Source organism: Piliocolobus tephrosceles, chromosome 9, assembly GCF_002776525.5.
Source record: "Piliocolobus tephrosceles isolate RC106 chromosome 9, ASM277652v3, whole genome shotgun sequence".
NCBI classification, from domain to species: domain Eukaryota; kingdom Metazoa; phylum Chordata; class Mammalia; order Primates; family Cercopithecidae; genus Piliocolobus; species Piliocolobus tephrosceles.
In genome coordinates this window covers 40504586-40531628 of record NC_045442.1, presented here as the reverse complement: position 1 = coordinate 40531628, position 27043 = coordinate 40504586, and the positions used below count along the sequence as shown (strand labels likewise).

At 41.4% G+C, this 27043-nt stretch overlaps 1 pseudogene; it reads right to left on the bottom strand.

Annotated features, from left to right (window-relative positions):
- The window catches only part of LOC111552215, an 80907-nt pseudogene extending 59257 nt beyond the window's left edge, over positions 1-21650 (bottom strand).
- Positions 21651-27043: the final 5393 nt, after the last annotated feature.

Below are 27043 nucleotides of genomic sequence, written 5' to 3'. Positions count from 1 at the left end.
TTGTCTGCCACTATGTAAGACGTGGCTTTTGCCTTCCACCATGATTGTGAGGCCTCCCCAGCCATGTGAAACTGTGAGTCCATTAAACCTTTTTTTCTTTATAAATTACCCAGTCTTGGATATGTCTTTATCAGCAGCATGAAAATGGACTAATACACTTTCATTGTCGGGAGAACTCTTCAAGAAAAGGAACTCTGACTCACTCATCTTCATGGCCCAAATCCTAGCTCTTCTCCCAGCACTTGGTGCTCATGAAGCGTTTGTTGAATTGAAAGACAATGAACCACTGATATGGGATAAGAACAAAAAGCCATGGGAGCACTCAGGAAAGACTGATGGGGCCTTGAGTTCTCCAAGCACAGGGAAAAGGTTTTCTTGGTAGAGAAAACAACAGTGCAAATGCCTAAAGATACAAAAGACTGGAAATTCAATGTGGTGGTAACATAGAGGTAGGGCTGAAGAAGATGGTTTGATCATAATGATCTGTACTCTGGGAAATGTGGGCTTAAGCTATAGAGGCCCAGTGGAGGTTTTTAAGCAAGAGTATGACATAAGACTTGTTTTTTTAAAAGGTAACTCTAGAAACTTAATGTAAATGATGGACTTCCAGTGCTAATAATGTTTTGATGTAGGTTCATCTGTTGTAAAAATGTACCTCTCCAGTGGGGGATGCTGATAATGAGGGATGCTACATAAGTGGGGGAAGCAGGTATATATAAAAAAACTCTGTACTTTCCTCGCAATTTTGCTGTGAAGCTAAAACTGCTCTACAGAATAAAGTCAATTAAAAAAATAAGGGTAACTTTTGCAGTAGTGGGCTTCTAATGGGTGGCCTTTGTAAGATCATTTTCTTTGTGTGTTCCAGAGATGGAAGGGGCTAAAGTTTTCATTGGGTATTTTAACTGTCAATTGTCAGAGTCCCATAAATCACACTGGATCTAGGCATGTTCTTCTGACTAAAAACAAGAAGTGAAAAGGAAGACCTTAGAAGGGTATCAGAAGTTTGAGCCTAGAAAAATACATCTCATGTTTTCCAGCAGGAAGTATTAAACTGGACAAGTAGAGGGCCAGAAAGACAAGGTTATGTCCAGAAGCCAGCTGGGCAAGAGACAACAGAGAACTGGATGGGATGAGAGCTAGGCAAGAGTATCTGTGAAGTTGGGAGGTTCCACAAGTGGCCAGAAGGAGTTTCTTTTAGGATTACAGAATGTGGTTGTTTAACAAAAGTCTTTGTTGCTTCTAAGGGAATTCTTCAAAAAGTAGTGTGATGTAGGTTTTAGAACAAGTAACGTTTTACTTTATCCTTTTCTCTACCATGTCCTAACTGTGTTCTTTGGATGAGTTTCTTAATTTCTCAAGTCCTCAATCTCCTTGTCTATAATATGAGGATAATGACACCTCACATGTGAGATTATTGTAAGAATTAGAAATAATATACGTACAAACCATTTAGCAAAATACCTGGAAATTACATAGGAATTACCATTCTTCTTAGCCTATATTTTAAAAATTTGACTTTTCCAAGGGAGGAAGACGTATTGAAGTCTCTTGTCTTTGCACGATTAGCACGTTGTTCCCTTAGGAAAGGCTATTCCTTTGGCAGTTGTAGCTTCCTCGAGTGGGTAGGTCAGAGTTCTCAGGCTACATCTTACACGAGGCTCCTGCTGGTGGCTCTATTCCCCATGTGGGCTGCCCTATGTGAGGAGGCCCCCACACATGGTGTGAATGTGGGAGGCCTGGCCTTTGCTTTTGTGTGTGCCCAGTGTCTGATGAGGCGCTCCTGTTTGTGGCTTGGCCTCTCTGCTTCCCATTCCGCCTAGGAGGAGCCACGCTGTCTGTTCTATGAGCCAAGCCTGTCTGCTACTGCTGGTTCCTGGGAATCAGCCACTTCCCTCTTCTGGGGAAGCACATCGTCATAGTGTGGATGACCGCCACTGGGAAACTCACTCATGACTGAAATAAGGCAATAGCTTTCAAGGCAGGAATAGGAGAAAGCAAATTATGAGCTGAGTGTACTCTAGTGAGTCTGGGAGTGTTTCCTCCCAGCTCAGCTATGGTGGACACCCAAAGGTGGGCAGAGAGAGTAACAGAGCCTCAAATCACCATGGAGTCCTCCAAAGAGGAATCTTTTGACCAGAACTCTTGCCATGAGGAAACAATCTGCCCATAAAATTAAGTTTAGGATGGGTGTGGTGTCTCACGCCTATAATCCCAGCACTTTGGGAGGCCGAAGTCGGGGGGATTGCTTGAGGCCAGGAGTTTGAGGCTAGCCTGAACAACATAGGTAGACCCTGTCTCTACAACAAATACAAAAATTGGCTGGGCATGATGGTGTTTGCCTGTAGTACCAGACACTGGGGAGGCTGAGATGGCAGGATCACATGAGCCCAGGAGTTTGAGGCTGCAGTGAGTCATGATTGTGCCACAGCACTCCAGCCTGGGTGACAGAGTGAGACCTTGTCCCTGCCCCCTCTACACAAAAAAATTAAGTTTAGTTGAAAGTTGGGGACAACTTTCTTTTTTAATCACAAGGAACAAAAATTCCCCTTAGGGAGGAAACCGTCTTTGTTCAAGAAAATAACTCAATAAGCCTCTTCAGGCAGAAGATGAGATAATGAAAGCATGAGTTAGCAAAGTTCAAGGAAACAAATATGACAACGAAATTGATTATCATCATAAAGGAAAAGAAAGAAAAGAGGCTGGAGAAGAGAGGGGGTGGCAATTGCAGTGCAATTAGGAGAAGCAATAGGGAAGGGTAGTAGGAGACTTTTTAAGAACAGAAAATGTCCAATACTCAATTTAAAGTTTGGGTCATAGTATTTGGCCTGTCTTGGTGAATGTTCTGTGTGTACTTGAAAGTAATTTGTATTCTGCAGTTGTTCAGTGCTCTATAAATGTCAGTTGGGCCCAGTTGTTTAATAATGTTCTTTCGACATTATGCCTTTTTTGTTCTGACAATTACTGAGAAAGAAAGTGTTACAGTCTCCAAACATAATTGTGGATTTATCTATTTCTCCCTTTAATTCTGTCAATTTTTGCATTGTGTATTTTGAGACCCCATTACTAGATGTATATGCAGTTAAAATTGTTATATTTTCTTCATTAATGTTGTAAAATGTCCCTCTTTATTTCAAGTAATTCTCTTTATCTCTGGTGTTTATCTCTGGTAATCCATGTCAAAGGTATTGAAGTATTCTCTATCTGATGTTAACATGCTTAGTGTTTGTACAATAACTATTTTCTTTCTTTCAATTTGTGTTTAATGTGTGTTTCTTGTAAACAGCACATAGTTGGATCTAATAATATCTAACTTTTAGTTGGAGTGTTTAGTCTACTTATAGTTAATATAATTATTGATATGATTGGGTTCAAGTCTCTAATCCTGCTGTATTTCTATTTGTACCTCTGTTCTTTGTTTCTCTATTCCTAGTTTTGTGCCTTTTGGGGAGCTAACTTAAAAAAAAAGCAGTGTTTCATTCTATTATATTAAATGTTTAGCTTTTTTTTTTCGGTTTTATTGTTTTACTGGTTGTTCTAGGGACTATAATATGCATCTTTGTCTTAATCACAAATTGTGGCTTTCCTTGATTTTATTCAGCCTGAAGTTCCCTTGATGTCTTGGGTATGTGGGTTGATGCTTTCAATCAAAGAAGAAAAAATTTGGGCCAATATTACTTCAAATTTATATGTTTTTCTACCCACTCCTTTTTTTCTCTTACTTTTTGGGATTCCAATTACCCATATGTTAGGCTAGTTAATACTTTCTGATGAGTCACCATGACTCTTTTTTTTTTTTTTCAACCTTTTTTCTTTCTGTTATTCAATTTGTTTAATTTTTTCCCCTCTTTTTCTTTCTTTCTTTTTTGGTTTTTTTTTTTGAGATGGAGTTTTTGCTCTTGTCACCCAGGCTGAAGTGTAGTGGCGTGATCTCGACTCACTGCAACCTCTGCCTCCCGGGTTCAAGTGATTCTCCTGCCTCAGCCTCCCGAGAAGCTGGGACTACAGGTGCCCACCACCACACCTGGCTAATTTTTTTTTTTTTTTTTTTTTTTTAAGACACTGTCTCTGTCATCCAGGCTGGAGTACAGTAGTACAATCCCAGCTCACTGCAACCTTCACATCCTGGGCTCAAGTCATCCTCACACCTCAGCCTCCCAAGTAGCTGGGACTACAGGCACATACCACCAGGCCCAGCTGATTTTTGTATTTTTTTTTTTTTTGGTAGAGACAGGGTTTTACCATGTTGCTCAGGCTGGTATCAGACTCCTGGGCTCAAGCAATCTGCCCACCTTGGCCTCCCAAAGTGCTGGAATTATAGGCCCACCACACCCAGCCTTGTTTAATTTCTATTAACCTGTCAAGTTCACAAATTTTTTTACTGTATTGCCAAATTTACTGTGAATCTTAAATAAATTTTTTATGTCAAATATTTTATTTTTCATATTTGTGAGTTTCATTTGATTCTTTTTTAGAGTTTCCATATCTTTCCTGAAATTCCCCATTTCTCATCTGTTATATTCCTCTTTTCCTATAAAATTCTGTAACATATTTATCAGAGTTACTTTAAGGTTTTTGTCTACTAATTATAACATTTGGTCACCTTTGAATGTTTCTAGTGACTACTTTTATTTCTTTTCATGTCTTAATTACATTATCTGCCTTTTCATACATTTAGTAACTTTTGCTTGACTGTGGTACACCATAGATATTTTGGGTTCTGTTTTCTTTTTTTTACTTTTAAGTTCATGGGTGCATGTGCCGGTTTGTTACATAAGTAAACTTGTGTCATGGGGGTTTGTTGTACAGATTATTTTATCACTCAGCCTAGTACCCATTAGTTATTTTTCCTGATCCTCTTCTTCCTCCCACCCTTCACCCTCTGAGAGGCCCCAGTGCATATTATTCCCCTCTATGTGTCCATGTGTTCTCATCACTTAGCTCCCACCTATAAGTGAGAACATGTGGTATTTGGTTTTCTGTTCCTATGTTAGTTGAGGCTAATGGCCTCCAGCCTCCTTCCATGTCCCTGCAAAGGACATGATCTCATTCCTTTTTATGGCTGCATAGTATTCCATGGTGTATATGTACCGTATTTTCTTTAGTCTATCATTGATGGACATTTAGGTTGATTTCATGTCTTTGTTATTGTGAATAGGATTTTTTTTTTTTTTTTTTTGGTAGAGCAATTTATATTTCTATGGGTATATACCCAGTAATGGGATTGCTGAGTTGAATGATATTTCTGTCTTTAGGTCTTTGAGGAATCACCACACTGTCTTCCACATGGTTGAACTAATTCCATAATGGTAGAACACTCCCTTCAACAGTATATAAGCATTTGTTTTTCTCCACAACATCTCCAGCATCTGTTAGTTTTCGACCTTTTAATAATCACCATTCTGACTGGTATGAGATGGTTGTCTCATGAGGGTTTTGATTTGCATTTCTCTAATGATCAGGGATGAGAGTTTTTTCATATGCTTGTTGGCCACATGTATGTCTTCTTTTGAAAACTGTTCATGTCCTTTGCCCACTTTTTAATGTTTTTTTTTTCTTGTAAATTTGTTTAGGTTTCTTATAGATGTTGGATAGTAAACCTTTGTCAGATGCATAATTTTAAAAAATGTTTCTCTCATTCTGTAGGTTGTCTGTTCATTCTGATGATAGTTTCTTTTGCTGTGCAGAAGCTCTTCAGTTTCATGAGATCCTATTTGCCAAATTTGCTTTTGTTGCAATTGCTTTTGGTGTCTGTGTCATGAAATCTTTGCCCATGGCTATGACTTAAACAGTATTGCCTAGGTTATCTTTCAGGGTTTTTATTGTTTTGGGTTTTACATTTAAGTCTTTAATCTACCTCAAGTTAATTTTTGTATATGGTATAAGGAAGGAGTCCAGTTTTAATCTTCTGCATATGGCTGCTGGGTTCTATTTTCTTTCTTTAAGGAGTATTGATTTAAGGTAGTTCCAGCAGACAAATCACCTTGATCCTGTGAAGGCATGGTATAAGGTTCATTAGAGTTGGTTTATTTGGACTTTGCCCTTAGATCTAGAACATAGCCTTTACACTGTGCTATGATCCTTACTCCTAAGGATTGAAGTTCCTCCTAAATATGGCCTTTCTGGGTTTCAGTGGAAGACTTGGAGTGTTTACCAACTATCTGATTTGCTGGAACTTGAACTTCAAACTCCAGATCCCCAGCACTGGATAGCTGCTCAGTCTTTTTCAGTCTTTTGGTTGTTGCTTTCCACTGGACTTCTTGTCATCTTCCCCATGCATGCACAGCTCAGGGGTTAGTAAAGGATTGAAGGATAATTTCTATGGAAAATTTGATGCTCCCCTTCTGTGACTCACTGTTTTGGGAATTTCTCCCTTCAATTTTCAGCTGCTGTGACAGCCCTGAATTCCAAACTCTGACTCCTCAGCCTGATAAAACTGATATTTTCTGCTTGAGCTACTTCTGTTCTGCACCACTCAGACTGAGGAATGCCCTCAGGTGAAACTTTATATAAAAGTAGATTTCATCCATTTCAGTTCCATTCTTTAAGTGTCTATCCCCTCCAGTTTCTGCTGTTTTTTTTTATCTCTCTCTAGCGACTTTGAACTATCATTTTATTTTGTCGTGTCTATACTTTTAATAGGAAGAGACAGAACTAGAGACAGAATTAGAAACAGACAGAACTTCCTAAGTGATTCTTTAAAAATACAATTATATTTCCTTTAATGACTCCTATCTTTTTGCTTTGAATTCTCTCAGAAGCAGGTTCCAATATAAGGGTTTTTAAGGCAAATAGTTTATTTGGGAGGTGATCCCAGGAAACACCTGCAAGGGAGCAGAGAAGTGAAACCTGGAAGCCAAATAAGGTGTGTTAAGTTACAAGTTACAACTGGAGCTTAGTCCTGCCAAGGAACTCTGAAAGAGAGTAAGGCCATGCCTCAGAGTTATCCCAACAAAGGTATAGGGTAGGGTATTTATCCACCAACTCCCTGTATTTATCCAGCAGTGCAGGTGGTATTTATCCACCAATGCCTTACCAGAGAGCAGCTTCCAGGTGCATTGATCCCTGGAACTTCTGGCTTGCTTTGCATGCAGTCCTCAGGTAGACAGGCACTGGTGTTTGCAGTAAGCAACTTTGTTGTTTACATATGAATGCTGAGAAGATCTGGGTGGGGCATCTACATATTATACTACTAAGAAAAACTACTACTACTACTACTAGGAAAAAAATCAAAACTCCCTATCATCCTATCTTAAAAAGCATTGCCTGCCACTCCTACCTGATCCCCATTCTCCCTCTCACCCACCAGGACCCAAGTGTGCCTCAGCCTCCTGAGTGGTTGGAACTACAAGGCATGTGCCACCATGCCCAGCTTACCTTTTTATTTTTATTTTTATTTTTTTTAGAGACAGGGTCTCACTATGTTGCCCAGGCTGGTCTCAAACTCCTGGCCTCAAGCAGCCCTCCCACTTCAGTCTTCTGAGTAGTTGAGACTCCAGGTGTGAGCCACCTTGCCTGGTGTTGGCTCCTTTCTTACATTCAAATTTTTGCTCACATGTTATCTTTTCAGATATGTTTTCCCTGAGCACCCTGTTGAAAGTAGCCTCCAACTTGTTAACTATAACATCATTCTATTTTAATTCTATGCCTATCACATATCATACTGCATGATTTTTGATAATTTATACACTTGCTTGTCTATCATCTGCTTCTCCCACCAGTATAAAATCTGTGTGAGAGTAAGAACCTTGTTTATCTTGTCATAGCTATAAACCCCTGAGCTTATAATAGGAAAGAATACATATTTGTTGAATGAATGAATAAATGAATAGATGAACATACTCAAATTTGCAAATAAAATAAGTTGCAAATAAAAAAGTTAAGGTGGAAGCAACCCAAGCGTCCATCAACTGATGCATGGATAAACAAGAGATGAAATATACAACAATAAAATATTCAGCCTTAAAAAGGAAGGAAAAGCCAGGTGCAGTGGCTCATGCCTGTAATCCCAGCACTTCGGGAAATCGAGGTGGGCAGATCTCCTGAGGTCAGGAGTTTGAGACGAGCCTGGCCAATATGGGGAAACCCTGTCTCTACTAAAAATACAAAAATCAGCCACGCGCGGTGGCAGATGCCTGTAATCCCAGCTACTCAGGAGGCTCAGGCACAAGAATCCCTTGAACCTGGGAGGCGGAGGCTGCAGTGAGCTGAGATGGCACCACTGCACTCCAGCCTAGGTGACAGAGCAAGACTCCGTCTCAAAAAAAAAGGAAAGGAAATTGTGACACATGCTATGACATGGATGAACCTTGAAGACATTATGCTAGGTTAAAGAAGCCAGTCACAAAGGGATAAATATTATATGATTTCACTACATGAGGAAATTAGAGTAGTCAAATTCATAGAGACAGAAAGATGAATGGTGGTTACCACGGGCTAGAGGGAGGTGAGAATAGAGAATCAGTGTTTCATTGGTACAGAGTTTCAGTTGGGGAAGAGGGAAAACTTCTAGAGAGGGATGGTGATGATAATTGCACAACAGTGTGAATATACTTAATACCACAGAACTATACATTTTTAAATGGTAAAAAATAGTAAATTTTATGTATTGTATTAATCCGTTTTCACATTGCTCTAAATAACTACCTAAAACTGGGTAATTTATGAAGAAAAGAGGTTTAATCGACTCACCGTTCCACATGGCTGGTGAGGCCTCAGGAAACTTACAATCATGGTAGAAGGCAAAGGGGAAGCAAGACATGTCCTCTCTTGGTGACAGGAGAGAAAGAGAGAGTGAAGGGGGAAGGGTCATATACTTTTAAACCATCAGATGTCATGAGATCTCACTCATTATTACAAGAACAGCAAGATAGCAGACAGCAAGTCTGCCCCCATGATTTAGTCACCTCCCCCCATGCCCCTCCTCTGACACATGGGGATTACAATTTGAGATGAGATTTGAGTGGAGACACAGAACCAAACCGTATCGTGTATATTTAATGAAAATTTAAAACTTAAAAAATTAACCCCCAATTGCTAAAGGAAGATAAGCCTGGATTTAAAATCTGACTTAGCCCTTACTTGCATAATCCTAAGGAAATTATTTTATGAAATTTTTTTTTTGAGACTCCATCTCAAAACTCCGTCACACAGAATGTGGTGCAGTGGTGCAATCTCAGCTCACTGCGACCTCTGCCTCCCAGGTTCAAGTGATTCTCATGTCCCAGCCTCCTGAGCAGCTGGGATTACAGGTGTGTGCCACCACACCTGGCTAATTTTTGTATTTTTAATAGAGACGGGATTTTGCTGTGTTGGCCAAGCTGGTCTCAAACTCCTGACCTCAGGTGATCCACCAGCCTTGGCCTCCCAAAGTGCTGGGATTACAGGCATAAGCCACCGCTCCTGGCCGGAATTTTTTTGAGATAGAGTTTCACTCTTGTCGCCCAGGCTGGAGTACAATGGCACAATCTCGGCTCACTGTACCTCCCGGGTTCAAGCAATTCTCCTACCTCAGCCTCTCAAGTAACTGGGATTACAGCATGCACTATCACGCCCAACTAATTTTGTGTATTTAGTAGAGATGAGGTTTCTTCATGTTGGTCAGGCTGGTCTTGAACTCCCGACCTTGGGTAATTCACCGCCTTGGCCTCCCAAAGTGCTGGGATTACAGGCATGAGCCATGGCACCCGGCCCTGGCTAGAATTATATTATAAAACTTCTGTGAAGCAGTCTCCTCATCTGTAAAGTAAGAATAATAATAGTGCCTACTCTATAGATTTATTATAATAATGTAGGTGTTCCTGAATTTATAAGTTTTATGACTCATTAACATTTCAAAGGAATTTTGGGAACTGCTATTAGCTTGACATTAATTTTGGTCAATATGATTAAAAACAAAACAAAAAAGTTTCATTTTGCTCTGATCATCACTTTCTAAAAGAAAAAGGATTTTAATGTAAAAAAAATCTAGAAAAAGAACAATCTCAATGTAAAGAACATTAAAAATACTTTTTTTTTTTTTTTTTTTTTTTTTGAGACGGAGTCTCGCTGTCACCCAGGCTGGAGTACAGTGGCCGGATCTCAGCTCACTGCAAGCTCCGCCTCCCGGGTTCATGCCATTCTCCTGCCTCAGCCTCCCGAGTAGCTGGGACGACAGGCGCCGGCCACCACGCCCGGCTAGTTTTTGTATTTTTTAGTAGAGACGGGGTTTCACCGTGTTAGCCAGGATGGTCTCGATCTCCTGACCTCGTGATCCGCCCGTCTCGGCCTCCCAAAGTGCTGGGATTACAGGCTTGAGCCACCGCGCCCGGCCTCATTAAAAATACTTTTAAAAAATGTTTCACTGTTTGGACCAATGCTACTGGTGAGGATAAGTAGAAAAGCTAAAGAAACTATATTTTTTAAAAAAACTCTGTGTAGACATTAGAAAGACATAGAGATAGTGAAGAACTACTGGTATAAGACCTAAGAAAACAAGGAAATCCAGAAAGGTAATTCTGGCATTTAGGGTGTTTGTGGAATCTGGAAGAGGTGGTTGAGATAATGACCTCTTCTTTTAACAGTCTCATGGGGCTAAGGGAACAAAAGGTGGAATGTAAGGCCTGAAAAAGTGATTGGTTAACCCCTCCCACTACTATCTCTTTGAGGTAAGATCTTGAGAGGCTACACCTTAGGTGTAAAGGTGAACTTTAGGCTTTCTCTGTCCAGCTTTGAATGGTATCAGTCCAAGAAATTGGATTAGGGTAAGCCTAGATTGCTAGTGCACCTAAGCACTGGAATACGAAAATATAAACCCTCTCTAGAAGAAGATAATACCCTAGCCTTCAAAATAATTTTACAAATAGTTTTACAAACACAACATGTGGCACACAATAAAAAATAACCAGACACACATGGAGATAAGACAACACAAAATAAATCAGAAGAAACAACAGATAATAGAACAGTCCCATATAGACTCTAGATATTGAAATTATTGAACACAGACTTTAAAATAGCTATGCTTAATATTCAAAGAAAAAAGGACAAGATTGAGAATTTTGTCAGAGACCTGAAAACCATAATAAAAGACTTGGTAGATCTGAAAAAGAACCAAGCAGAAAACTTAGAACTGAAAAATACAGTAACCCAAATTGTTAATACTATTGATAGGTTTTATACAGAATAGATACTGTTGAAGAGAGAATTAATGAAGTAAAAGATATGTCAGTGAAAAGATCTGGAATGAAACACAAAAAATTCAGAAAGGATAGAAAATACAGAAGAGAGAGTAAGAGACACAGAGGATGAGAGGATTTGGAATTCCAGAAGTAGAGTGGGGGAGACAAGGCAGAAATAATTATTTGAAGTTGAAGGCTGAGAATTTTTCTAAACTGATAAAATCATCAAGTCGCAGATTTAACCCCAAACAGGTAAATATAAAGAAACACACCTGGATACTTCACAGTAAAACTGCTAAAAACCAAAGACAAGGCCAGGCGCAGTGGCTCACGCCTGTAATCCCAGCACTTTGGGAGGCCAAGGTGGGTGGATCACCTGAGGTCAGGAGTTCGAGACCAGCCTGACCAATATGATGAAACCCCATCTCTACTAAAAATACAAAAATTAGCTGGGCGTGGTGGCATGCACCTGTAATCCCAGCTACTCAGGAGGCTGAGACAGGAGAATTGCTTGAATCCAGGAGACGGAGGTTGCAGTGAGCTGAGATGGCACCATTGCACTCCAGCTTGGGCAACAAGAGCGAAATTCCATCTCAAAAAAAAAAAAAAAAAAAAAAAAGACAAGATGTCTTAGTCAGTTTTGTGCTGCTGTAACAGAATACCTGAGACTGGGTAATTTATGAAGAAAAGAGATTTATTTCTTACAGTTCTGGAGGCTGGAAAGTCCAAGACTGAAGAGCCCACACCTGGCAAAGGCTTTTGTGCTGTGTCATCCTATGGTGGAAAGCAGGACGAAAGAATGCAAGAGAGCAAGAGAGTATCAAACTCGCTTTTACAACAAACCACTCTCATGATAATGACATTAATCCATTCATTGTCTTCATGACCTAATCACCTCTTAAAGATCCCACCTCTCAACACTCTTTTACGGGGGATTAAATTTCCAACACATAAATGTTGGGGAATACATTCAAACCATAGCACAAAACAAAATCTTAAAAACAGTCAGAGAGGCTGGGCTCAGTGGCTTACGCCTATAATCCTAGCACTTTGAAAGGCGGAGGCAGGAGGATAGCTTGAGCCCAAGAGTTCAAGACCAGCCCAGGCAACATGGTAAAACCCCATCTCTACAAAACATACAAAAATTAGCCAGGCATGGTGGCGGGCCCCTGTAGTCCCAGCTACTTGGGCGACTGAGGTGGGAGAATTACCTGAGCCCAGGAGGTTGAGGCTATAGTCAACCGTGATCATGCCACTGCACTCCAGCCTGAGTGACAGAGTGAGACCCTGTCTCAAAAAAAAAAGACACAATAAAATGAAAAACAAAAACAGAAAACAAAAAACAGCTAGAGAGAAAGCAACATTTAGACTAATACTAAACGTCTCAAAAAATATAATGGATGCCTTCACAACAGAAACAATGGCAGACAGAAAACAATGGGATATATATTTAATGTAGTGAAAGAAAATAACTGCCAACCTGCTATTCTAAAGCCAGGAACATATCATTTAAGAATGATAACCAAAGTCAAGAAAATGTATCATCAGCAGATTACACGAAAGGAAATATAAAAGAGTGTTCTTCAGACAGAAGAAAAATAATTCACACGGAAGGTCAGAGATTCAAAAAGTAAGAAAAAAGGCAAATATGTGGTAAATCTAAATGCGTATTACTCATATGAAACAGTTATAATATGTAGGAAGGCTCAAGATGTAGAGTTAAAATACAAAATCGTGGTATAACATTATGAAGGAGAGAGTAATAGGAAATGGGTAAAAGTATCAACACTAGAACCTGATAAATCAAGGATGAGTGTTATAATCTCTAGGTGTTGTGGTCTGAATGTTTGTGTCCTCCCAAAATTCATGTTGACACCTAATCACCAATGTGATGGTGTTAGGAGGTGAGGCCTTTGGTGGGAGATGAACAGATCATGAAGATGGAGCCATCATGAATGGGAGTAGTGCCCTTATGAAGGTGACCTGAGAGAGACCCCTTACCCCTTCCATCACAAGAAGACATGTGAGGAGGTACCATCCATGAACCAAAATGCAGGCCTTCACCAGTCATCAGATCCACTAGCACTCTGGTCTTGGACTTTCCAGCCTCCCAAACTATAAGAAATAACTACCTATTTTATGGATATTTTGTTATAGCAGCCTGAACAGACTAATGCACTAGGGTAGCCCCTAAAACTTAATATAGTGTACATATCTCCAAACTAATGGTGGCATGGGTGGAATAATAAAAGAGTATTTTATTTATCCAAAAGAAGACAAAAGGAATGTAAATCAAGTAGGAAAATTGAGAATGCAAACTATAACATGGCAGCCTTAAACCCACATAAACTAGTAATTAAGCTACATGTAAATAGATAAAGTGTCCAATTAAAATACAAAATAATAAAATTTTTTAAAACCCCAAATGTACACATTGCTATATATTAGGCATATATAAAATGTAAGGGAGAAGTCCTGTTGGACATTGGTAATGGCCAGGATGTGGAGTGGGAGGACCTTGTGTTCTTATTTTTCAAGTAGGAGTAACCAAAATGTAGTAATAGGTAACTTTGTTAAGCATTTACTAAATAACTAGACTAAGCATTTTATGCATTTTTTCTCAATTATTAATGTGCAGCAGGTTTTCTTCATTGGCTTCCTCAAGAGCAGTCACACCAAAGGCAATGCGACCAGGGATAGCAGGGGTTAGCACCACACTGTAGGAGAGCTTTTGGACACAATTACTCCCAAATCCAAGAGGTGAAGCTTTTGTTTTTTAGAATAAAAACTCTGAAGCAATAACTCTGATATTTAGTACAAACAAACCCTCCTTCCCACCCTTAGCCTGCCAACCTTCACTCTCAAACTCAATCGAAATTTTTAATGTGGAGCTAGAGACCCAAAGGACATCACACTGACTTTGCAGTCAAGAGATGGAAGAAGCATAAGCTTTAGAGTCTGGAATTTTATCCTAACTTTGCTCCTGCCACCTGTGTGACCTTGGGCAAGTCAACTAACCCATGTAAACTCAATTTCTTCAATAAAGTTGAGGTTATCCTACCTCAACTTACTTCACAGGTTGTGTTGGGATTACAGTAAATGAAAGCTCTTCTGTCTTCCACATGGAATTTCCCTCTCTGACTGCCGCATGCATGTAAGCCAGCACTTAAAACCTCAACTCTGAGATCACTTAGTCCAACATCTGTTTTGCAGATGAGGAAACTAAGGCACAGATATCAGCTGTATGATCTTGGACAAACTGCTTAATGTCTCTGGTCTCAGTTTTCTCATCTATAAAATGGAGACGGCAATCCTAGCCTGGCACAGTTCTTGTGAAGATTTAATGAAGAAGTGTGTACCTGGTACTGGCCCTTGGTAGTCATTCAATGCATTGTGCCAGCTACTCTTTTTTAAATGAATATTCTTATTATTTTATGTGGCATTTGAAAGGTCACTCTGCACTGAGGTATTGGGAGCTGGCAGGCTGCAGCCATTTGGTCACAAACCTTAGAGTTGTTGGGTTGTCCTGGGGAGACCTTCCTCACGGGGTCAGGTAGAGTTCAGTGAACTCGCAAAGAAGCGTGATTTTAGACGCTCCAAGGTACATCCACTCATCTCCTCTCCACTCCCTCTGCCTGTTATTAAACTGGTAGTTTTTACAACATCAATAAAGAACTTTCCTACCCAATTACCCCAGACAATAGGCTGAAAAGCAGTTTCGACTATGAAAACTTCGTGTTGGGTTCATTTAGATTGTTTTGCTGTGTCAAATCCTCACTTGAGTTCAAAAGTTCAGCTGAACCATGAACTTTGTAATTTCACAGCAGGCAGTTCTACAAATATAGTGGAAGGTGAATAAACATACAATATTTAAGGTGGGCTTGTCACATTGTATATAATATAGTTAGGAATGGTTTTAGGTAAAACAGCCCTTAATTTCCAGAGCACAGTGACGTATCAAAAAGAAAGAGGGAAACAAAATTAAACCAAACTGTTCCTTGAGTTACCTGACCTCTGAGGCTTCCAAGGGAATGCGCATTCAGTGACTAATCATTAGTGGACAAACTAAAGCCAACTAATCTTCTTAATAAATTGTGAAGTCTTGTATACCTCTTGGTTTTAGTGGTGGCTTTTCTGCCTGTCTGGACCAGGCAGCATATCAAAACAAAAGGGTCATGACTTTATGTATTTGTTAAAGTTAGAATCCACGTTCTCATATAACTCAGGCTTGATTTGACCTGGTTACACAAGTGTAGGTGGAGTGAAATTTTCACAGGAATGAGAATAATGCTGTGTTCTCACTTGTCTATTAATAAATACACGCACACTCAAATTCAGTTCAAGATCCCCTCGTTTCGTCAGCCTTGTGTTTGCAGCTTTAGGGTTGGGGCTAAAGCAAACAAGATAACATGCCTCCTTAGGTTAGGGTGTCTTTCAGCTTAAACCCAGTGAAATCCTCAATACCGTGGAATGAGATTTCATATTGCATCAACGTATTATGCTTCGTTTCTTACGAAGAAATGTGTTTCTCGTTGGATTTTAGGTTGCAGTGTGTAAAAGCAAAGGGACAACTTTGAGGCAGACCATTTGGGGCAAGTGGAGTCAGTCCAAGCAAGGTGTTTTTATATGGCAGCTGTTTATCCCTCTTTGTTTACCAGGGGATTGGTCTGCAGGGTCACGAGAGGAAAGCTACGCTTGGTCATTTGTGGAAGCAGAGAGGAAGGGATGGGGTGAGAAGGTCAAGTCCTGTGACGGATGGTTCTTCATGAGTTAAATGAGACTGGCTTTTCAAAAGCAGTTTCCTCCCTGTCCTGACTTTTATCTCGAAGTTGCCCAAATTTTAGCTTTAGCCAGCTTAGGACTCATTTTAGAAAAATCCCCCAGCAGAGATGGTCCGAGGCTATCCTGCTGTCCTGAATGGTATGTTTTTCCATACAAGAAGGTCTTCTTCAGTTCAGTCAAGAATTGATGAGATTTTTCCTTTTATCCAGACATAAATCATCACAATAAATTTAATGCCTCCAACCAAGAACTGAGAACCATGATGATAAAGGGGGAAAGTATGGGGTGAAGACTGTGAAATTTGGTTGACCTAGTTAAAGGTGGTCTGTCTTCCTGGTGGGGTTGTGAGGCTGGAAGGAAAAACAAGGTTCACTGCTTTTGTGGCTGGCTGAACTGGGCTGCCCAGATTTTACGGCTCTGTTTCTGGTTGACCTGCCCTGTATAGTGGCGCTGCGTGTCTCCTGATGAGGCCAGGACAGGAGGGGAGTTGGTGGCATTCTTTTAAAGAGCTTGTAAGATAGTGAATAATGACAGGAGTTTTTGTTCACCCATAAAGCGTTTATGGAGAACCCACTTCAGGGGAATGATGGCTGAGGGTCTGTCAGGAGGGGGTCGGGTGGGAAGTAAGAGAGATTTCTGTAGGGACACATCAAGAGAGGAAATCTGGGAATGGAAATGGGAGCTGTGGTCCGGTCTGCACCCTTTGGTCTTATCTGTAGGACAGTGAGAAGGGGATATGGATTCTCGAGGGACAAAAGTGACATGGCAGTGACTCTAGAATACAAGGCAGATGTATGAGAAAATGACAGAAACAAGACTTCTGAGGGTGTCAGGCTGAGAAGGTCCCATTCAGCTTAGGAAAGGCTGACTGTAGAGTGTGTGTGTGTGTGTGTGTGTGTGTGTACGTGTGCGCATGCACGCATGTGTATTGAGGATAGTGGAGACCGGCAAAGAAGACAGCATTTCAATGCAAAGCTGTCCGGTATTCCACTCACCATGGATTTGTGCTGTGTCCTGGTGACTTCCTGTCTATATGGATGTCACTCTGCATTAGTTTTTAGGACTCCCAACAGCTGTCTAGAGGGAACCCTAACTAGCAATTACCTATCAAATTCTTTCTATCAATATTCTTATGTATACATGTGTTAGCTCTAATCCTTAAACAGTCTTTTGAAGTATGGGCTAGATCTGTAGTTTATGATTGAGGAAACTGAGGCCCAGAGGTTAAATGACTTAACTGGGTACACCTGTCTAGAAGGTAGTGGGGATGGTCTGGAAGTCAATTCCTCTGATGTTAGGCCTTACTTTACCTTAAGGGAAGAAGGATTCACTTGAGTCTTTGGATGGTGGGGACAGGAATGGCTACCTCTGTGGGTAGCTTTCAGGCCACCCAGAAGACTGCCTGGGTCTGTGCTTCCATGCTCTGGGATGGATTTGAGGAGCCCCAGGCTGTCCTGGGTGATATCCTTGGCCACGTGGTCTCAGTATCTCCCCTGTAACCACCACAGGACAAGGTTTCGAACCTGGGTTCCTATCCAACAGGACTTTGTAAAAAGGAATAAAGCTTTTTAGTTTATTTTTCTTTCTTTCTTTCTTTCTTTCTTTCTTTCTTTCTTTCTTTCTTTCTTTCTTTCTTTTCTTTTCTTTTCTTTTCTTTTTTTTTCTTTTTTTTTTGAGGCGGAGTTTCACTCTTGTTGCCCAGACTGGAGTGCAATGGCACGATCTCGGCTCACTGCAACCTCTGCCTCCTGGGTTCAAGCGATTCTCCTGCCTCAGCCTCCCAAGAAGCTGGGATTACAGGCATGCGCCACTATGCCTGGCTAATTTTGTATTTTTAGTAGAGACGGGATTTATCCATGTTGGTCAGGCTGGTTTCAAACTCCTGACTTCAGGTGATCTACCCGCCTTGGCCTCCCAAAGTGCTGGGATTACAGGCATGAGTCACTGCGCCTGGCCAACGTTTTATTTTATTTTTTATTGAGATGGAGTTTTGCTCTTGTTGTCCAGGCTGGAGTGCAATGGCGCAATCTTAGCTCACTGCAACCTCTACCTCCCGGGTTCAAGCAATTCTCCTGCCTCAGTCTCCTGAGTAGCTGGGATTATAGGCATGTGCCACCATGCTTGGCTAATTTTGTTTGTTTGTTTGTTTGTTTTTTGAGATGGAGTCTTGCTCTGTCGCCCAGGCTGGAGTGCAGTGGCGCAATCTCGGCTCACTGCAAACTCTGCCTACCGGGTTCACGCCATTCTCCTGCCTCAGTCTCCCGAGTAGCTGGGACTATAGGCACCCACCACCACACCCGACTAATTTTTTGTATTTTTAGTAGAGACGAGGTTTCACCGTGTTAGCCAGGATGTTCTCCATCTCCTGACCTCGTGATCTGCCCGTCTCGGCCTCTCAAAGTGCTGGGATTACAGGCGTGAGCTACCGCGCCCGGCCTAATTTTGTATTTTTAGTACAGACAGGGTTTCTCCTTGTTGGTCAGGCTGGTTCAAACTCCTGACCTCAGGTGATCTGCCTGCCTCGGCCTCCCAAAGTGTTGGGATTACAGGTGTGAGCCAATGCGCCTGGTCAAAGCTCTTTTTAAATTGACTAAGTCCAGGATAGTTTGAGACCTGTCAACGACAAGAAAAGCAAAAGGAAAAATCAGGCTCAATTTGCTGTGTGCTTTTTCAACTTCTGTTTCATTCTCAGGAACATTAGCCTGCTCATGGTGTTGCTGAGGGCTGTGGCACCAGGTAACTATGTTTGGATCATGGGATCTGTCCTCCAAATCAGAAGTGATTGAATGCAAGGGTTGCCAATTTATAGCTTTGAAACTGGCTGAAAAAATAAATGGCACCATTTGGGAGGCTTTGGCTTTGGGAAATTGAGCAAGTGAGTGTACTGGGGAAATTGAAGCTTGAAAAGGCAGGATTTGGAGGAGTTGAGGGAAAGAAGATGTTTTAGGTAATAGAAACAGCATGATCATATTCACAAAGGTGACAGGGCCTCTCTTCATGTTTGGGGACAGTCAGTTGATCACTTTGCCTAAAGTGGAAGTTTGCAGGGGTGTGGCAGAAGGCAGGGAGGAGGACTTGGTTCACAGTAGGGAACTGGGAGAGACCTTCAGATGCCAGGCTAAAGAGTTTGGGTTATAGATTATGGGAGGTTATTGAAAGTTAAGTGTTGGGGAGAAGACAGGAAGTACATTTTCAGAATTTTAAACCCATAGCATTGTGCACAATGGATGGAAGGACATGAATCTAGTAAGTAATTAATGTCAGTAATCAAATGTCATAATCACAATTTGGACCAGCTTCTAAGCTAACACAAAGATGATCATTATTTGAGTGACTTGTGTCTCTGCTGCCTCCTCTATTCTCAAACTGATTGCTGGTTTCTATTCATTCACCACATGTTATTTAGCACTTCTCTTCTGGCACTGTGCTTCTCCCTGTTTAGCACTAACAACCTTCTGCTTCATATATAGCTATTTATATGTCTGTCTCCACCATGATAGCACCTCCCCAAGGAATCCAAATGTTCAACTTGAGTCTGTTTCCTAGAGTGTGCCTGCACTAAGATCACTGGAGCCAAGGAGATCTCTATCAAAGAAATAGCAACCCTGCCTCCCAGTTCCTGAACTTGACTTCCAGGGTAGACTCTATTATTAAATAAATAAGGTATTAACCAAATTAAACAACTTTTAATGACCCAGTATTAACCAAATTAAACAACTTTTAATGACCCAGAAAAAATAACTCAATTCACAGAAAAAAATAAAGAGCAGATGTCTCAGCAACCTAGCTCTCAACGAAGAAGTGTGAGCATGCTAGCAATGCGATTTCAGTTAATCTTGCAAGACTCCTGTGCTGTTTCCTGGAGAAGACAGAGTCCTGTCCTGCAGACTTTGTTGACATGTGCTTGTGGACAAGAAGAACAGCTGGAGGTTATCATTCCTTCCTCTTTTCAGTAAGTACTGAGCACTGTGCTAGCCTCTGAGGGTGCAAAGATGAGAAGGACCACTTCTCAAGCCTTGGGAAGTGGGAGGTAGATGTGTCAACTAATCCAGTGTGAATGGGGGCCCCACAGTGGCTGGTTCAGAGGAGTACTTAGGAGCAAACCAGTAGCTCTGCTGCTGGGGGTGTAGATGGACTGATCCCCCCCTCAGAAGGCTTCCTAGTGGAGATCAGTTTGGAACTAGGCCTTTGAGGAAGAACAAGTTTGGTGGAGTGGAGTGAAGGCAAGAACACTCTAGGCAGGAGACACAGCAGGAACAAAGACCAGAGGCATGAACTCTATTTCACAGGGGCCCAGGGTTCTTCAGCAGGGCTGCTATTGGCGTTTGGTACAGGACGGTGATAGACTGCCCACACCGCAATTACACCTCATACAGTTTACGTCCCTTCCCCATCAAGCCCGCCTGCAGTGACAAGCACAGGCTTCCAATCATTTCCAAAAGCCCCTGGATGCGGACATAGTGGAGGGAGAGGGCCAGCTCCTCCCTGCATGAGAACCACAGGAGGTGGTGCCTGAGACTTGAATGGGAGGCTAGGGCTGCAGTGTATAAGACCTTTCCCTTAGAGTGTGAAGAACCAGTGCAAATTCTGGACAAAGGAAAGACCTGGTCAGAGAGATCTGGGGTTATAAAGGTTACTCTGGCATCAAGGTGAGTTAAATTAGAAGAGGCAGAGGCTGAGAAGAACAAAGTGGATTCTCTCTCTCTCTCTCTTTAATGTGGATCAATTTTTTAACAACACAATTAGCTAATTTTTCTCTGCTTTCTCCTTGGCCATTCACAAAGAAATCTGGAAGAATGAGGCCTCTTTCCCATTAACTGCCATGATTTCTGGAAACACTTTTCTGAAGTGGTTACAAATGATCTCAGCTGCCACACCAGGGCCCTGTGCTTTGGACAGTCCTTGCATTGTGAAGCAGGAATTATTGCACCTGTTATATGGATGAAGAAATTGAGGCTCAGAGGTCTGAATCTAAATCCTGGACTTTTGGGCCAGGTGTGGTGGCTCACGCCTGTAATTCCATTACTTTGGGAGGCCAAGGCAGGCAGATCACCTGAGGTCAGGAGTTTGAGACCAGCCTGGCCAACACGGTAAAACCCCGTCTCTACTAAAAATACAAAAATTAGCTGAGCATGGTGCTGCGTGCCAGTAGCCCAGTTATTCGGGAGGCTAAGGCAGGAGAATTGCTTGAACCTGGGAGGTAGAGGTTGTAGTGAGCCGAGATTGTGCCACTACACTACAGCCTGGGTGACAGAGCAAGACTCTGTCTCAAATAATCAATTAATAAATCAATCCTGAGCTTTTAACCACCTTATAATAGCGACTAGGGAGTTTTTGTTGGCGTTTTACTATTAATTTTCTAAAAATCATCATCAGTGTGGTACCCAAGAAAACATCCCTGAAAGATGGAGACTGGTTCTTTCCCCTGCTTTTCTCTTTTCCATCAGCTTTTCTTCTCCTGTGAGCCTTAGTTCCTGGCCACCATGCTTTAGTTAGCGCCTTTGTCTAAAGTGAGAGGCCCCAGGCCTTTGGTTTCCCTTCGAGTAAATTTTTTTTTTTTTACTGAAAATCACTCACTGTCCCCAACATCTTTAGCCAAGATGTTCTCATTTTCTTGGAGCCAGAATAAGCTGGCAGGGTGCTAGAGTCAACGCCGGCTGTGACCCACGTGTGCTTCCGCTGGCCGGGGAGTGATAGGCCAGGCAGCAGCATCCTTCAACTCAGACTTCTCCCGGCCTGATTTATTGCTCTGGCCTCCTGCTCTGGCTTTTCACTAACATTTCCTTCCAAAATCTTTGCTGCTGATCCAGGATTGTCCATGTGCGTTTTCACTTTGCTGCCGTTGACGGAGAGCTTTGGGTAAAAGCTCTGATACCACCCACTCCTGCCCTGTCTGCAGCAGCCATCTTTAATCTGTCAAAACCCAGGCCTGTTCACATGCTGCGAGGGTGGCGCAGATCCAAAGCCACTTCCGCCCCTTCCCTTGCTCCAGGCACATGGCGGCTAAGCAACCGGCTTCAGAGGCTTCTGGACTAGGCCCAGCCTCTTTGAATCCCGAACCAGGCCTCCTAGTGCTCCCCTGGTCAATTGCATCAGGGATCTCTTCTGTGAAAAAAAAAAAAAAAAAATCATAATAATGTTTTCTCAAGAGAACAGGAGTAGCCATTTATTTTGGCTCTACCATATCAATTCAAGGAAATCTCTTCCCTTACCTTTAAATTGTCCCTGGAGTCAGCAGGGTGTTTGTGCTCAAACATTTGCCCAGTGCAAAACCCCTTAGAGCCAACCCCTCCAGATCACATTTGCCAAAGTGGGATAGCACTCAAGCAAAATACTTTCCCCAGAATTAGTGAAAGACTCTTTTTGAGGTTAGTTAATAAAAATCAGGCATTTCTTTTGGTGTGATTTTTCATTCCAGGAGCCAAAATATAGACTAACTTTTAAGACATGCAAAGGCACCAGGCTTCCCCGGGTGGGTGAAGGCGCCTGGTGGGTTCCAGACGCCTGGGGCTCTGGAGTCCCTGCATTGAGAAGAGCCTGTCTGCCTGCATGCGAAACTCGCCCTCCCTCACATAGTTCACATTTTCCCGCCATTGCAGTGTCACTCCAGTGGCATTGTGCAAAACAAGTACTTTTATTTTTGACCTTTGAAATTTCTTTTTTGCCTAGTGCCTGGAGACAGTAAAGCTGGACTATCAGTCTTCATGGGAAAAGAAAAATTCCCTTCTGTTTCCCCAGGTTGCAGGGTATCTATGTCTGGTCTCAGGATTTTCTTGTATCAGCAACTGCCACTCAGTCCCTTCTCTTTGGGGAGGAGGGGAGGACAGGTATGTGTGGTTTGAAAGAATTCTCAAGATGATTCCGATAAACATCATCTGCACCCATTGAAATTCCAGGGTCTAAACAGAGGCATAACTATTCAGTCTCTTTGACTTAAGTCACAGGATTCTGGGTCAAGGTTTCTAGTCTGAAACCTCAACCAAACCATTTAATAGTGCTGATTCGGTCAAAATGGTTAAACTCATTATGTCTGGATGTCTAAATATAGCTGCATTTCAAGTTCCTTAGTTTTTCTGAGAAGGCTGTAAACTTTTGCACAATTCCTTTTGCGCAGTTTCTGCTCCATTGGGCTTAAATTCATTGTGAAAACTTACCATTTGTAAAGTCAGATTGTTTAGCTGAAAAATGAGAAGGATATGTACCTTGCAGTGTTACAGGGATTAGAAGCAGGATATATATGTTGCCAGGCACAGTGCTGGGCATGCAATAGGGCATTCGATAAATGAATAACCGCCACAATCAAGACAATGATGGTGATATTTACAACTGTGAGTAAAATGGCTTGATTTTCTTCTCCCCAACACACCCTGATATCCATGGTTAAGGTAAACTGAGAGGCCCAAAATAGCAAATAAGTGTGACAATCCACTAGACGTTGTGTTGAGCTTCTACTATATACATGATGTAGTGTTAGGGGCCTTCATGTGCTCTTTCATTAGTTCTCCTCTCAGTACTCTGAGGCAGCACCCATAATCCCATTTTATAGATGACCACACTAAGACTGAAGAGGCTATTAATATTAATATATCAGAGCTCTTGATTGCAAGTAACACAATGATTTAAGCAGAAAAGAAGTTCATCAGAAGGATATCAGGGAGGTCATAGAATCACTGGGAAAGTTAGGGGACGAGCTTGGAAAACAGGGCAGGAACAGGCTTGGAATACATGCTCTAAAGACTATAGCCAAATCCACATTGCAGAACTGTTCACCAGTACCACTAGCTCTGGACCCTGGGGGCTGCTGCTGCTGCCACCACTGCAGCCATTTGAAAACTGGATGTTGGTACTACTGCTGTGGCTGCAGAAATAATTCCCTTTATCTTGCTTCATGAGTTGCCAGCTCCCAATTCTATGTCTGAAGTGAGCACTCTGCTTCTGCCAGTTTGGACCCCATGCCCTTGCCCTAGTACAAAGGATGCTGGGAAATTCAGTATTTGGCTTTTGGGAGAAAGGAAAACACTGTTTCAAGGTTCATATGGTAGGAAATTCCCCCACAAAATGTCAAAAGGGAAATCAGACACTAAGCCATCCTAAAAGCTACCAAATGTTTACCTTATTGAGAAATTTGGATTTGTTGCCTAACCTGGACACATCCAAAGTAAGGATACACCTTACTGTGGCCTTTCATGAGATGTGTGAAGTCCTATCTGCCTATTCCAAGCTGGATATTTTATTGTTGCCAGACTAAACACCAAATCTTTTTCCTCAGTTAATGTTTATTTGGTTCAGTTTAAATATTGGAGCTTATAATAAATAAAATACATGTTAATAGTGCCAAAAAAAAAAAAAATCCTTGGATACCTAAATGAATCAGAGGGCTGGAGATTGAGGATTCCTGAGAGCAGTCTTTGATTCATGGATGGAGTCATAGGTATTTGGATGGAAAGCACTCCTGAGATGGTCTAACCTATCTCTTCACCTGCACCTGTAAGTGCACGGAGGACTCCATCACATGTTACAGACAGGTTGCCCTAGAATTTGCCCTAGAATTTCAATTTATGAAACACTCTGAGGGAAGGAGGCAAACTTCCTTCAAAACTAAAATTGGAGGCCAAGGCGGGAGGATCACTTGAGGCCAGGAGTTCAAGACCAGCCTGGCCAATATAGCGAAACCCTGTCTCTACTAAAAAGACAAAAATTAGCTGGGCATGGTGGCGCACACCTGTAATTCCAGCTACTCAGGAGAGCTGAGGCATGAGAATCGCTTGAACCTGGGAGGAGGAGGTTGCAGTGAGCAGAGATCATGCCACTATATTCCAGCCTGTGTGACTAAGACTGTCTCAAAAAAAAAAAAAAAAAAAAAAGAAGAAAGAAAAGAAAAGAAAAAGAAAATCAAACCAGCAGATAAGCAGAAATTGGTACAATCTTCCTTGAGTACAATTTGACAATATGTATCAAGAGCCTCAAAAACGTTGGTTCATGAATAAAGCATGGGGAAATACAGACAGAGATGTAGAGAAAGTTTGTTCTAGGATGTTCACTTATAACAGGGTAATTCATGCTAGAAAAATTTTGGTCCTGATTTTTATTTTAAGTTTTATTTTAGGTTTAGGGGTATGTGTGCAGGTTTGTTACATAAGTAAACTTGTGTCATGGGGGTTTGTTGTACAGATTATTTCATCACCCAGGTATTAAGTCTAGTACCCACTAGTTATTTTTCCTGATCCTCTCCTCCTCCCACCCCCAGCCCTCTAAGAGGGTTGCTCCCCTCTGTGTGTCCATGTGTTCTCATCATTCAGTTCCCACCTATAAGTGAGAACATGTGGTATTTGGTTTTCTGTTCCCGCCTTGGTTTGCTAAGGATAATGGCCTCCAGCTCCATCCATGTCCCCACAAAGGACATGATCACATTCTTTTTTATGACTGCATAGTATTCCATGTGTATGTGTACCACATTTTCTTTATCCAGCCCATCACTGATAGGCATTTGGGTCGATTCCATGTCCTAGTGAATAGAGTTGCAATAAATATACACATGCATGTGTCTTTTTGGTAGAACAACTTACATTCCTTTGGGTCTATACCCGTTAATGTGATTGCTGGGTCAAATGGTATTTCTGTCTTTAGGTCTTTGAGGAGTCACCACACTGTCTTCCACAATGGCTGAACTAATTTACGCTCCCACCAACAGTATACAGCATTCATTTTTCTCCACAACTTCACCATCATCTGTTATTTTTTGACATTTTAGTAATAGCCATTCTGACTGGTAGGAGATGGTATATCATTGTGGTTTTGATTTGCGTTTCTCTAATGATCTGTGATGTTGAGCTTTTATTCATATGCTTTTTGGATGCTTGTATGTCTTCTTTTGAAAAGTGTGTCATCTACCTGCTTTTTAATGTTTTTTTTTCTTATAAATTTGTTTAGGTTCCTTATGGATGCTAGATATTAGGCCTTTGTCAGATGCAGTTTACAAAACTTTTCTCCCATTCTGTAGGTTGTGAGTTCACTCTGTTGATAGTTTTTTTTGTTTGTTTTTTGTTTTTTTGCTGTGCAAAAGTTATTTTGTTTAATTATATATCATTTATCAATTTTTGCTTTTGTTGCAATTGTTTCTGGCGTCTTTGTCATAAAATCTTTGCCTATTCCTATGTCCAGAGTGGTATTACTTAGGTTGTCTTCCAGGGTTTTTATAGTTTTGAGTTTTATATTTAAGTCTTTAATTCATCTTGAGTTAATCTTTGTATATGGTGTAAGGAAGGGGTCCAGTTTCAATCTTCTGCGTATGGCCAGTTATTTATCCCAGCATCATTTATTGAATAAAGGGTCCTTTCACCAGTGCTTGTTTTTGTCAGGTTTGTCGAAGATCAGATAGTTGTAGATGTGAAGCCTTACTTCTAGGTTCCCTATTCTGTTGCATTGGTCTATGTGTCTGTTTTTGTTCTAGTACCATGCTGTTTTAGTTACTGTAGCCCCATAGTATAGTTTGAAGTCAGGTAGCATGATGCTTCCAGCTTTCTTCTTTTTGCTTAGGATTGTCTTGGCTATTCACGCTTTTTTTGGTTCCATATGAATTTTAGAGTAGTTTTTTCTTTTTTCTTTTCTTTTCCTTTTTTTTTTTTTTTTTTTTTTTTATTTTGTGAGACAGAGTCTTGCTCTGTTGCTGGGCTGGAGTGCAGTGGCACGATCTTGGCTCACTGCAGCCTCTGCCTCCTGGGTTCAAGTCATTCTCCTGCCTCAGCCTTCCGAGTAACTGGGACTACAGGTGCATGCCACCACACCTCGCTAATTTTTGTATTTTTAATAGAGATGGGTTTCACCATGTTGACCAGGATGTCTCGATCTCTTGACCTTGTGGTCCACCTGCCTTGGCCTCTCAAAGTGCTGGGATTACAGGCGTGAGCCACCGCACCCAGGCTAGAGTAGTTTTTTCTAGTTCTGTGAAGAATGTCATTGGTAGTTTAATAGGAATAGCAGTGAATCTATAAATTGCTTTGAGCAGTATGGCCATTTTAATAATATTGATGCTTCCTATCCATGTCATGGAACGTTTTTTCATTTCTTTGTGTCATCTCTGATTTATTTGAGCAGTGTTTTGTATT